General features: G+C 41.9%; 1 pseudogene; it reads right to left on the bottom strand.

Moving 5' to 3' along the window:
* Positions 1-1331: 1331 nt before the first annotated feature.
* Positions 1332-2260, bottom strand: LOC101026491 (annotated as a pseudogene).
* Between the last annotated feature and the right edge of the window lie 10683 nt (positions 2261-12943).

Raw genomic sequence — 12943 nt, 5'->3', positions numbered from 1 at the left:
GAAACAACCTCACAGATAGACCCCCAAAATAATGCTTTACCAATTTTCTAGGCATTCCTTAATCTACTCAAGGTGACACCTAAGATTAACCATCACAGATGGGGATGAAGTCTGGATTAGCAAGGTGAGTCAAATGCCACATTCTACCTGCACACTATACAGATAAGTGACAGAAGGGTCATATGGTTATCAAAGGGACAGGAGGGAAGAGAAGAGTAAGGTTTTTTGAATGCTGGGCACTATAATGGGTATTTTACAATCATCACTTCCTGTAATCTTCACAAAAATTGTCCAATGTATTTTACAGGTGAGGAAACCAAGGCTCATATTAAGTGAAATAATTTGCCCAATGTAACCCAGCCAGTAAAAGGGGGTGCAGTAGAGATTCAAGTCCAGTCTGACTACAAAGTCTGTGCATCTTCCCATTAAACCATACAGTGTAAAAGCTTCCAGTGGGTCAGTGGGAGCAGGCAAGTCTAAGTGTTGGTTCTGTTGTATAAGAAGAAGAACATGGGAGCATGTCAACCCGCCCTGCAGAGGTTGCAAGGACATTTGTGTCCTCAGGGGCAAGATAGGTGTCAGTTAAGGATGGGATGAGGTGAAAGGCTATTTAGGCAGGGAAGTTTGCCTACAATTGCAACACAGGTTTGGAGAAGGGAAGTCACCAGTGGAAGATAAGCCCAAGAGAAAGACTTGCAGAAATAGGGAGATGAAAGCCCTACAGTGAGAGAAAATGGGGGGAGCTTGCATTTTTATATGCTGAAGATGAAGAAATGTAGAGGCATGGAACTGGTTTGCATCAAAGACCAAGACCATTCTCTACAGGGGAGCAAGAGTGATCCCACTAAATCATTAAACAGAGCATTTTGTCTCTATTCAAAATGCTACAAGGGTTTTCAACCACAATCACAATAAAATCCAGAGTCCTAACCAAAGCCTACAGGAGCCTACATGATCTGGTTTCCATTGTAATACCTCCAGATCCAAACTCCTACTCATGCCCCTTGCTTACACCACTCCAGTCATTCTGGCTTCCTCACTGTTCCTCAACGTGTAGAGCACACTGCCACCTCAGGGCCCTTGCGTGGGCTGTTCTCACTGCCTGGAACACAGTCCAGAGTCTCTGCCCTACTAGAGGCCTTCTGTGATAACCCAACATCCCCACACCCTTGCCCATGTTTTATTTTTCTTCTTAGCACACTTATTACCACCCAAATTTATTTATTTAGTTATTGTTTGTCTCGCTTCCCACCATGAGAACCCAAGCTCCATGAGAAGCAATTTTTGTCTGTTTGTTTGTTTTAGAAAATGATGTTTATTTTCCACCAGACTTATTTCCATGTTGCTTAAGAGCCTGTGGAAGAACAGCTTTAAGCCCACTCGGTGGTTGTTCCTATGTATTCAGTGGCCTGAACAGTGGGAGCTGCAGACCAGTCTTCTGTGGCAGCCTGAGCGCTCCAGTCTTCAGTAGGCAACTGCTGAATAGGCACAGAGGGCACCTGCACGCCTTCAGACCAGCCTGCAACCTCAGGCTGAGCAGCAGTGAACTCAAGAGCTAGGAATTTCAACCTGAAATTCCTCCTTGGTCACAGCTTTTTCAGCAGCAGCCTGCTCTTCCTTCTCAATCTCTTCAGGATCTCTGTAGAAGTAGAGATCAGGCATGACCTCCCATGGTTGTTCATGGGAGATGGTGTCACGCATGCTCAGAACTTCCTGGGCCAGCCTCCACCACATCAGACCCACTGAGTGAGCTCTCTTCTTGCAAGGAATGCCAGTGTCTACATAGTACAAAGAAGAATCTGTGTTACACAGAACAATGATAGGCAGGTTAACATAAGATGCCTCTGAGAGGTTGGTGGTCAGCCCTGGGATCAGTAAACACCCAAAGATGTGGCTCTCAGAAGGCTGCCAGTGGATCTGGTTAGTGAAAGTTTCAGAAATGAAGTGACTGGCAATTGGAATGGCTCCTGTGGCAGCAGCAAACTTCAGCATGACCTGCTGGCCAAGATTCCTGGAGGATATGACACTGACATCTGTAGGGTTTTCAATGGCACGAGCTGCCAGCAGAAGTCTCTCCCAGGTCTTCTTCAGATTTATGATGTAGATGCCATCACTTTTCCTTTTATAGATGTGCTGTTCCATTTGTAAGTCAAGGTTGGTGCCATCTAAATGGCTTCCTGCTGCAAGGAACTCGATGACATCCTCCTCTTTCATTTGCAGAACATTAAGGACTCCAGACTTCGTGAACATTTTTCTTTAAGTTATGATGGCAATCCAGAACAACACTGTATGGACCCCTCTCTAGGTAGTGTGAAAAGGGATTTGGTGTGTTTTTTGTACTACTGCATGCCTAGTCCCTAAAACAGCCTCTGGCATATAAGGAGGTACTTGGTTAACATTGTCAAAAGAAATAAATGAACTTCAAATTGAACTGGCTGGTCAAAAGATTCTGAATAGAACACTGGAATAAATGTGGTTTCACTGGAGCTGATATAGATATCTGCCTATTGGAGAACTTTTAATTTCCTCTCCTAGCTGACCCCTGGGGGCATTAGGTGGGCAGAAAGTGAAGGGCATCTCCAAGTGCTTGAGTGGGTGGAGGGGAAGCTGATTATAACCTGCCATTGACTCCTGGTGGCAAAGTTTCCCTTAGGATGAGTCATTTCCACTAAGGGCTAAGTTGCTCCATTAATAGCTTCATTTTTATAACGCTTTTACAATTGAAAAAATTATAAAAGTTAATATATGGCATATGTAGAGAGAAATCTTGTGGGGTTTTTTTTTTTTTTTTTTTGGTGTTTGTTTGTTTGTTTGTTTTTTGAGACGGAGTCTCACTCTATCTCCCAGGCTGGAGTGCAGTGGCACTATCCCATCTCACTACAACCTCTGCCTCCCAAGTTCAAGTGATTCTCCTGCCTCAGCCTCCCGCATAGCTGGGATTACAGGCACCTGTCACTACTCCCAGCTAATTTTTGTATTTTTAGTAGAGACTAAAATAGGGGTTTCACCATGTTAGCCAGGCTGGTCTCGAACTCCTGACCTCAGGTGATCCGCTGCCTCAGCCTCCCAAAGTGCTGGGATTACAGGCATGAGCCAGGGATCTTGTTTTATATATCTATATGTGTATGTATATATTTGTGTGTGTATAGCTAGATAGGCAGCTAGATAGACATAATATATTTAGTATACGATGAACCAGTGAGCACAACATGAAATATGCAATAAGTTCCCATTCCTGTGAGTCCAAAATTGCTGTCTCATCCATGATATAATGGGACCCCATGATCTCAACTCACTTATCGTCTCAACAGTTGTTGCTATCATAGCACTGGTTCACAGCTGGATGCTCTTGTCAGCAATTGAGTACATAACAGGTCATAGTGAGCTCAAATTTAGTGAAAGGAAGTTCATGTTTTTTAGTTCATATATGGCATCCATCCCTGCCACCAGGGCCACTTTGTTAAGGTGCCCATTTGAGCAGGCTCTGGGGTTATTGTAGGCACCTGCTCCTAAGTTCCCTAGAACTTTTGGAATTTCTCCACTGGGTCCCATGAGCTATTCATTTCTTTGCCCCAGTTAGAAATTGGAGTGTAATTGCCTCTTGTCTTATCTTGGCCTGATAATCAAAATACACCATATTTCTTTGAGGGCCTTTTGCTTAGAACACACTCTCAGGTACCAATTTCTGTTCCAATTAGCCTTCTTTGGTTATAAGCAATAGAATTACTCCTCTGGTCAACTTAATTTTTTAAAAAAATTATTGGAAAGATGTGCTCTAGCTCCCACATGAAATCAGAGTACCCAGTCATCTCACAGAATTGTGAAAACTAATAAATTGTTGTTTTAACCATTAAATTTTTAGGTGGTTTTTAATACAGCATCAGATAACAAAAATATCTGCCTTATATAAAATAGTAGAAAGCTACAAGGAATATTAAAATGTATAATTGAAAATAAATATTTATATATGTGTAATTACATATGCATATGCATAATTTGAGGAATCATAAGATAGCTCCTAAAGTCCTCATTTCTGCAGCTGGTCACAAGTTACAGAACATTACTGAAATGCTATCATGTCAACATCATGTTCCCTTTTTCTCAGCCTGTATCTCAGCCAGTTGAGCCATTTTATCATGGAGTGGTCCAAACCATAGGGGTACTGTAGTCTCCCACTAGATTTTATTACTGGATATGCCATTCTTAGGGAGTGTTCCAGAGGCTCACCTGTATTCAGATATATTTTTTCCTCACTCAGTTTTGTAGCAGTATTCCTATTTCGCTTTGATAATCTGGATCAATTACCCCAGCCAAATGGTAATCCCTGTTTGGGCCTGTTAATCCAGGTGCATGAGTAATACAAAATGATCAGGTGACAGTTTTAGTTTCCCATTCAGTGGAGCCCTTCTTTTGTCCAATGATGGAAACATTAATTCTTTGGGTACAGAAACCTCTAAATCAATAGAGCCAAAAATGGAAAGAACAGGAAGCAAACATTTAGTAAGTTGTCCTAGTCCATTTTTGCTGCTGTAACAGAATACTACATACTGGATAATTTTTAAGGAAGAGAAATGTATTTGACTTATGGTTCTGGAGACTGGGAAGTCCAAGAGCAAGGTGCCAGCATCTGGTGAGGGTCTTCCCATGCTGGAAGGCATCATATGATGAGGAGACATGCATGCAAGAGGCAGAGAGGGATGGAGGCTGAACTTCATGTTTTTAACGGGAGCCCACTCTCATAATTAACCCTCTCCTGCAATAATGGCATTAATCCCTTAATGAGGGTAGAGCTTTCATGGACTAATTGCCTCTTAAAGGCAACTGCCTAAATCACCTCTTTAATTGCTAAAATGTATTTAACAATTAAATTTCCAGCTTGTGAACTTTTGGGGGACACATTTGAACTATAGCATGGGCCATTAGACACAATATTTTAAAATAACACTACCACTTTCACCCCCTTGGTTCCCAGATCCATGAATTCTGACTGTAGGAGAAACAGCACCATATATTATTAACAGTTACTTGTTCAGACTTTTGCAACACCCACTCCCCTCGCCTGACTTCCCCAGTTGTCTTCCACCTGGCTCAGTACCTGAATCTAATAGGCCATTTAACCATTCTATATACTCAGTTGTTTCTGGGTAATGAGGCAAGTGATAAGATCAGCAATTTCTGCATGGGCTAGCCCATTGCCTTGCTTCTTTCTTAGCCAGAAACAATGTTGTACAGAATACCATGGCCAGGAATAAGGTATCCAGTAATTTCAAGGATGGCGTTTGTAACAGAAGCATTTTGGGTAAGCAAGCAAGACAAATACATATTTAGAATAAATGTCTATTCTAGTATGGGCAATACGTTGACAGGGATCCAATAAAATCAACCTACCACCAGGTGGCTGACTGATCTTCTTAGATTATGATGCTATATTAGGTGTTTACCATTGGTTTTTGCTGCTGAAAGATTGGGCGCTCAGCAGTAGTGGAAGCTAGGTCGGTCTTGATGATAAGAGACCACAGAATTGAGCCCAAGCATAGCCTCCATCTCTGCTGTCATAGCCACTTAGTTCATAAACTCATTGTGCAAGCTGGGCAAAAAGGCTGACTGAAACCCAGAGCAGCTAATCTCATCTGCTCAATTACTGAGAGTGTCATCCCCTGTGGAGGTTTTCTGGTGAGCTTTCATGTTTTACACAAATATCCTCACATTCTGAAACCACACCTCCTTCTCAGACTCCCTTGTCCCCTGCCCTCTGGAGCTGCTTCTCCTGAGTCTCTTGTCTGGCTGGCCAATTAACCACTGCTTATCAATTGCTGTACGCTCATACTTCTCCTTCTAGGCACAGAGAAAATAGAATGTACTAATATAAGTTCTGCCCATTGGGCAGATTTCCCTTCACCACTGTCTTTAAGGCCCACTCTGAGCGGGGCTCTAATGCCGCTGAGTTCATTTCTCACTACTGACAGAATATTGTCTGGTGCCAGCTGTAAACTAGGCTAAGGGTTTTCCTCTTCAGTCAGCTGGCCACAAGGAACAACCCAAGAGTCCAAAGTGTGCCTTGAGGGATAGGTGGATATGCAATAGAAGTAGAGAACTAGGTGAATTACTCTGAAATGGATCCAAAAAGCAAGATGAATTTGTGGATACATACAGGAATGACTAGATAATGTACAAAAAAACAAATATAAGAATATGGGCCAGGCACGGTGACTCACACCTGTAATCCCAGCACTTTGGGAGGCCGAGCCAGGAGGATCACCTGAGGTCAGGAGTTTGAGACCAACCTGGCCAACATCTCTACTAAAAATATAAAACATTAGATGGATGTGGTGGCGAACACCTGTAATCCCAGGTATTCTGGAGGCTGAGACAAGAGAATCGCTTGAACCCAGGAGGCAGAGGTTGCAGTGAGCCAAGATCGTGCTATTGCACTCCAGCCTCGACAACAGAGTAAGACTTCGTCTCTCTCTCTATATATATATGTATATATATGAATATGTTAATGGTAGAATCTAGGTGGTAGGTATATGAATGCTCACTGGACAAGTCTTTTTTTCTGTATGTTTAAAAATTTCTATAGAATGTCAAAAATAAGTGCACTGTAAATACTGAACAACCCCTATTCATTCAACTGAATTGTGCCTCTTAGAGCTGTTCAAGCCCAATTTTATACATACTACTTCTGCTTGATGATGAACTTCTGCTAGGCATACTCTATGTCAGGGCATGGTAAATCGGATAACACCCAGTTTATGCTGATAATGCAGATCTCATGGTCATTTAGTGTACTATATTCAGATGCTCAGTCTCTATCAGCCTCTAGCAAGCCACAGCCTCGAAAGGAGAATAGTGATTTTCCTAATAGAATTTTATTTTGCTCCAAAAATCCTAAGGGGCTATGCTGTGATTCTTCTATCTAGGTTTTTTGCAAGCTTTATACATCACCCCAATCTGCCACAAATACTTCAAAGACTATTTCATACTTTGGGTCATAAAAGCTGGGTGCCAAGCAGCTTCAACAAGGCAGAATTTCTCTTATTCTGCAGTTCATTGAAGTCTGGCCCCCTTACAGTTTGCTTAGTCAACGGGCTAAAGTAAAGGTTACTCAGTAAATGCAGCATATGTTGCCTCAAAAATCCAGAATAATCTGCCACACATTGTACCTTTTTCTTAAAGGTAGGAATGCAGGGTGTTTTTCATTTTACAACTTGTTTTTCATTTTGAAGGTGTCAGCTAATGTTCCCCAGGACATTAGATTCCCAAACATTTCCATGAGGGAACACATTGGAATTCTTGTGGGATTTCACAACCACCTTTCAGCAGGCATGTATCTCATCAGGGAGTTGAGAATACCTACTATTTCCTGCTCTCAGGTCCTATCAGAATGAATGTCATTAATATATTGGATCAAAGTAATATCCAGTAATATGGTGAGATACTAATATCCATAGGAACCAAATTATGACCACCTTGAGCCAAGAAAATAGAGATAAATAAGTGACCCTTCCAGGTAAAAACAATTGCCTCTAGTATTATCTGCTTATTCGGAGATAGAAAAAAAGGCAATTTCAACCTTCCAGGTATGAGGCGCTGGGTTAATTTTTCTCCAGGAAAGAGAATCAGCAACTCTAATTAAAATTACTATCTCATTAAACTTGTAAACAGGTGAGGGAAATGGAGATGTGGTAAGAATCACTACTTATAAGTATTTCAAGTGTTTGATGGTACCTCATCACCATAATTCCAAAGGGATATGATATTGTCTTTAGTTTATAACTTCAGTAGGAAGAGGAATCTCCATGTACTTACATTTGACCCTTTCTACCATAATAGACATGATTCCACGGGTCAGAGAACAATGTTTATTTTTCTACCAGTAGCTGAATATTTCTACTTCCACTATGAACTCTAGAACTAGGAAAATAAACACAGGATGGATATAAGACTCACTGGGCCACTGTGAGAAGAATGCTAGCCCAAACTTCATCACTTAGCTCTCATAAGTCCCACCCTGAATGGGGGACGATGGTGGAATTCAGTTTTCTCAGGGATTAAGTTTGCTTCAGACCCAGTAGCTAATCATTCCTAAGAGATCTGGATGTTTGTCTTCCCTGGGGCTCAGTTTCCATAGTAAATAGGCCTGAGTCTTCTTGGGAAAGAGGAAGAATAAGAGTTGTGTATATCTAAGTTACCACCGGGTTCCTCCCCAGGATTCCTGATCTCTCCTTCATTCAATGGGTGCTGGGTCATTGAACTGACTCAGAAATGGAAAAAGGGTGAGAGAACATGACTCTTCATTGGGATAGCTTAAGTCAGGACTCTTTCCATACATGTAAAAAAATTTTTTCTTCTAGTTTTACAGTTGAGTAGAATCTTAGTGGCCTGTCTGTGTATTTTGGCCATGAGTACCTCAGGTTAGCCACCATCAAAGTTTCCTATGGGTCAGACAATTCTGAGAACCACTGTATCCCTGATACCTATTGTGTAGCCATGCTGCCTTTCTCCACTGGTTAAGTGCTACTTCATGGTCTCTGCCACTGTGGGATAGGGTCATTCCACCAAAATCCAGGTATACATTTCTATAGCAAAATTCCTCATCCAACTTTTCCTTCTCCATTTCCACTTTTTTACATTTGTACTTTTCCATGTCATGGTGAAAGAAATATTCTCTGAGCCTTCTTGGGTAATTTAATTTGGGAGTGAGTGAGTGACAAATCCACATTTGATAAATCCACTCCAAAATTTCAAAAACTTATATCTTTTGATTTCCTTTTTTTTTTTTTTTGAGACAGAGTTATGCTCTTGTTGCCCGGGCAGTGGCTCAATCTCAGCTCACTGCAACCTCCACCTCCTGGGTTCAAGTGACTCTCCTGCCTCAGCCTCCTGAGTAGCTGGGATTACAGGCGCCAGCCACCATGCCCAGCTAATTTTTTGTATTTTTAGTGGAGACAGGGTTTCACCATGTTGGCCAGGCTGGTCTCAGACTCCTGACCTCAGGTGATCCACCTGCCTCAGCCTCCCAAAGTGCTAGGATTACAGGTGTGAGCCGCCATGCCCAGCCGATTTCTTTATATCATACTTTGGTGTGTTTCTGGTATGAGTTTCTGGAATCCCAGTTTCACATCACATAGGCCACACCAAGTTTTAATTGAATCAAACAAGCAATTATATCCTGTAAAATTAAATAAATTCGGGCCAATGTAAAAGTGTGTCCCTAATCTCTTAGACTCCATGTACATGTACATAATTACCCATGTCTTGTCAAAATAAATTAGCAAAACCTTGCAATTATTTTGCTAAGGCTTAACTTTTGATTGGTCTCCTGGGGCACAGGACAATATGACTGATTGTATGTTTCAGTACAATGATCAGGGATAGGAGGGGGATGATGAGAATTGTCATCTACTAACAAGAAAACTATCTTAGGTGAGATCACAAGAAGGGCTTCAAGTAGGACAGGAACAGGCGTATAAGATGGGGTAGGGTAAGGGCGAGAGGGCTTCTGCTATCAAGAGAAACTCAGTGGGGTTTGAGGTACTTGGTATCCGCAAATCTTCCCAAATTTCCCCACGTTCTCATGGTGCCTTCCTTTCCCAATTGATGCCCTAAATTTTACCTAAAAGATCAGGCAGGACTATGAGTTCAATCTATATTGATCCAGCAACCTCAGTCATGTAGGACTACATGAAGAGATTATTTCAGATCAGTCATAGGAGGAATTCCCTGGTTCTCTAACCATGTCTTCAGGCAAGAATTTAAAACCCTGAGGCTTTAATTTTCTTTCCTTAAGCACAATTAGAAATAGCCCACCCAAGTCACAACCTTTATATTCCTATGGCTTTCACATGGTCTGTCACAGCAGCTACTTTGACTGCCAAGGCATTATCTTCAATATGTATTACACTTCAGGTATCCACAGATGATAACTGAAGTAATGGTTCACCACTGTGTACCATGCACTGCCAGCCACCATTCTCTGATGTCAAACAGATTGTCACAGCTTTCAACAAAGGCAAATAACCAATCCGCCTCCCCATTTCACTGAAGCACTGTTTACTGCAATCACATTTGGTATGGGTCAAGGGCACTTGTTTTAACCAACAGAATCTACTGTAGCATGTTTTAATGAACAGAGATTTGTTCCAGGATATTATCTTAATAATTTCCAGGGAATTTGGGTGATGATGCAGCCAGGAGAAACACCCATTCCCACCATGGAGGGTCCCAGTGGAAATCCCACACCACTCCTTTTTTTTTTTTTTTTATCTTGTGTGTCTCTGTCTCCCCCAGGCTGGAGTGCAGTGGCCGGATCTCAGCTCACTACAAGCTCCGCCTCCCGGGTTCACGCCATTCTCCTGCCTCAGCCTCCCGAGCAGCTGGGACTACAGGCGTCCGCCACCTCGCCCGGCTAGTTTTTTTGTATTTTTTAGTAGAGACGGGGTTTCACCGGGTTAGCAAGGATGGTCTCGATCTCCTGACCTCGTGATCCGCCCGTCTTGGCCTCCCAAAGTGCTGGGATTACAGGCTTGAGCCACCACGCCTGGCCTCCCACACCACTACTTTTTACAGACATGAATGAGATTAAGGATACGCCAGTAGGGAGAAACTTCACTACACCTTCCACGCAAAAGAGTCAAATGCTTCAGTGGCTTATCACATAACTCACTTCTAGCATCTAAGTCCTGCACAAGTGCCACTTCCTTGGCTGAACTAATGGGAGTCTGGGGTTTTGCTTTTTTAGCTTTACGCCCGCTCTTCTTTGGGAAAGTATGCTAGCAGGGGGATGCCATGGATGTTGAATGCACCAATCTCCATTCCTACAACAATCAGAAACACATTTTTCTCACTAAATATACTCCTAGGAGTCTCTCTCACAGAAACAAAAGCAATCACTTATAAGGATCTGTATAAGGATGTTTATTACAGATGCTTTTGTAGTGGCAAAAAATCTACAAAGGCCAACACTAAGAACATGGTTGAACTAATCACAGACCATGCACATCTCTGAATATTATCAAAAATAGGGAAATAGAGTTCTATGAGTTGGAGGGATTTCAGCAGGATGTTGTTGACAGAGAAAATCAAGATGAAGAAAAGTGTATACAATGTGATCTTTTGTTTAGAAAGAAAGAAAGAAAGAAAGAAAGAAAGAAAGAAAGAAAGAAAGAAAGAAAGAAAGAAAGAAAGGGAGGGGAGGGGAGGGGACGGGAGGTGAGGGAAGGGAAGGGAAGGGAAGGGGAGGGGAGGGGAGGGGAGGGGAGGGGAGGGAAGGGAAAAAACAGGCTAGGTATGGTGGCTCATGCCTGTAATCCTAGCAGTTTGAGAGGCCAAAGCAGACGGATCACCTGAGGTCAGAAGTCTGAGACCAGCCTAGCCAACATGGTGAAACCCCATCTCTACTAAAAATACAAAAATTAGCTGGGCATGGTGACGCATGCCTGTAGTCCCAGCTACTTGGGAGGCTGAGGCAGGAGAATCACTTGAACCTGGAGGTGGAGGTTTCAGTGAGCTGAGATTGTGCCACTGCACTCTAGCCTGGCCAACAGAGTGAGACTCCATCCCCCAAAATTAAAAAACAACAATAATAAATTTAAAAAAATAAAAAAACCAGAAACCATATATAATGCTTATAGGCAAGTATGATTAGATACATATAATAAAAATTATAGAAAAATGTGCACTAGGTTTAGAACATGGATTATCTGCGGAGATACAGGGTGAAATATGTATAAGGTAAGGCAGAAGTACACCAAGGCGGTAAAAGAAAGGAAAGAAGATTACATTTGAAAATTATGTGGCATATTCTGGGAAAGTGGCAATGGCAGCAACCACATAGTTTTTCAATCTTTGCAAATCTCTACATAAAAACAGCAGAACTAGATTGCAAAACCAAAGCACGGCCGGGCGCGGTGGCTCAAGCCTGTAATCCCAGCACTTTGGGAGGCCGAGACAGGCGGCTCACGAGGTCAGGAGATCAAGACAATCCTGGCTAACACCGTGAAACCCCGTCTCTACTAAAAAAATACAAAAAAACTAGCCGGGCGTGGTGGCGGGCGCCTGTAGTCCCAGCTACTGGGGAGGCTGAGGCAGGAGAATGGTGTGAACCCGGGAGGCAGAGCAGCCTGGGCCACATAGCGAGACTCGGTCTCAAAACAAAAAACAAAACAAAACAAAAACTAAAGCACATGGAAAATATTTACAACTAGTATTGCCAGATTTAGCAAAGAAAAATACAGGATGCTCAGTTAAGTGTGAATTTTAAATAAATACTAAATAATTTTTTACTGGATGTGTGTCTCAGATATTACATGCAAATAGAAACGCTAGACTTAAAGAGGGAGGGGAACAGAGCCAGAAAATCCCAGAAAGCAAACCACCATATTTTTTAACACTACACGAAAGCAACAGAAGAGGGAGCTCTGTGAAATTAGAAAAGCCCCTTGGAATTCCACCTTATTTTTTCGAAGTCCAGGGAAACTGATTTCACACAAAAACAAAAACACAGTAGTATCAAGGTTAAATCACATGAAAATTATAATAAGAAAAAAGAAAATGGGGAGCTGAATAACATCCCAAAGATAATGAAAGTATGCCAAAAAGACGTGCCCACAAAATAACGAAAAATTATAACCTATTATTTCAAGATGAGCTAAGAGACATTAATAACAACCTAACTCAGAATCAGGAAGCCTCAGAAACGAGGTGACACAGCTCAAGAAAGAATAAGAATAAGAAGAGGAGAAAATAATTTCACAAATGAACACTAAACTAGAAAGAATACAAGTAAATGCAACAAGTACCTGTAGAGAAATTTCTAGAAAGTAAAAAAAAAGGAAACCTTTTTAAATCGAAAAGAAATGAACAGAGATCAAAAGGAAAAGAGAAAGGTAAAGGAAATTAAACACACAGGTAATAGAAATTCCTATAAAAGAAAACCAAAGCA

The sequence above is a fragment of the Papio anubis genome, chromosome 14, assembly GCF_008728515.1.
Source record: "Papio anubis isolate 15944 chromosome 14, Panubis1.0, whole genome shotgun sequence".
In the NCBI taxonomy this organism is placed as follows: domain Eukaryota; kingdom Metazoa; phylum Chordata; class Mammalia; order Primates; family Cercopithecidae; genus Papio; species Papio anubis.
This window is presented reverse-complemented; position numbering and strand designations above follow the sequence as displayed.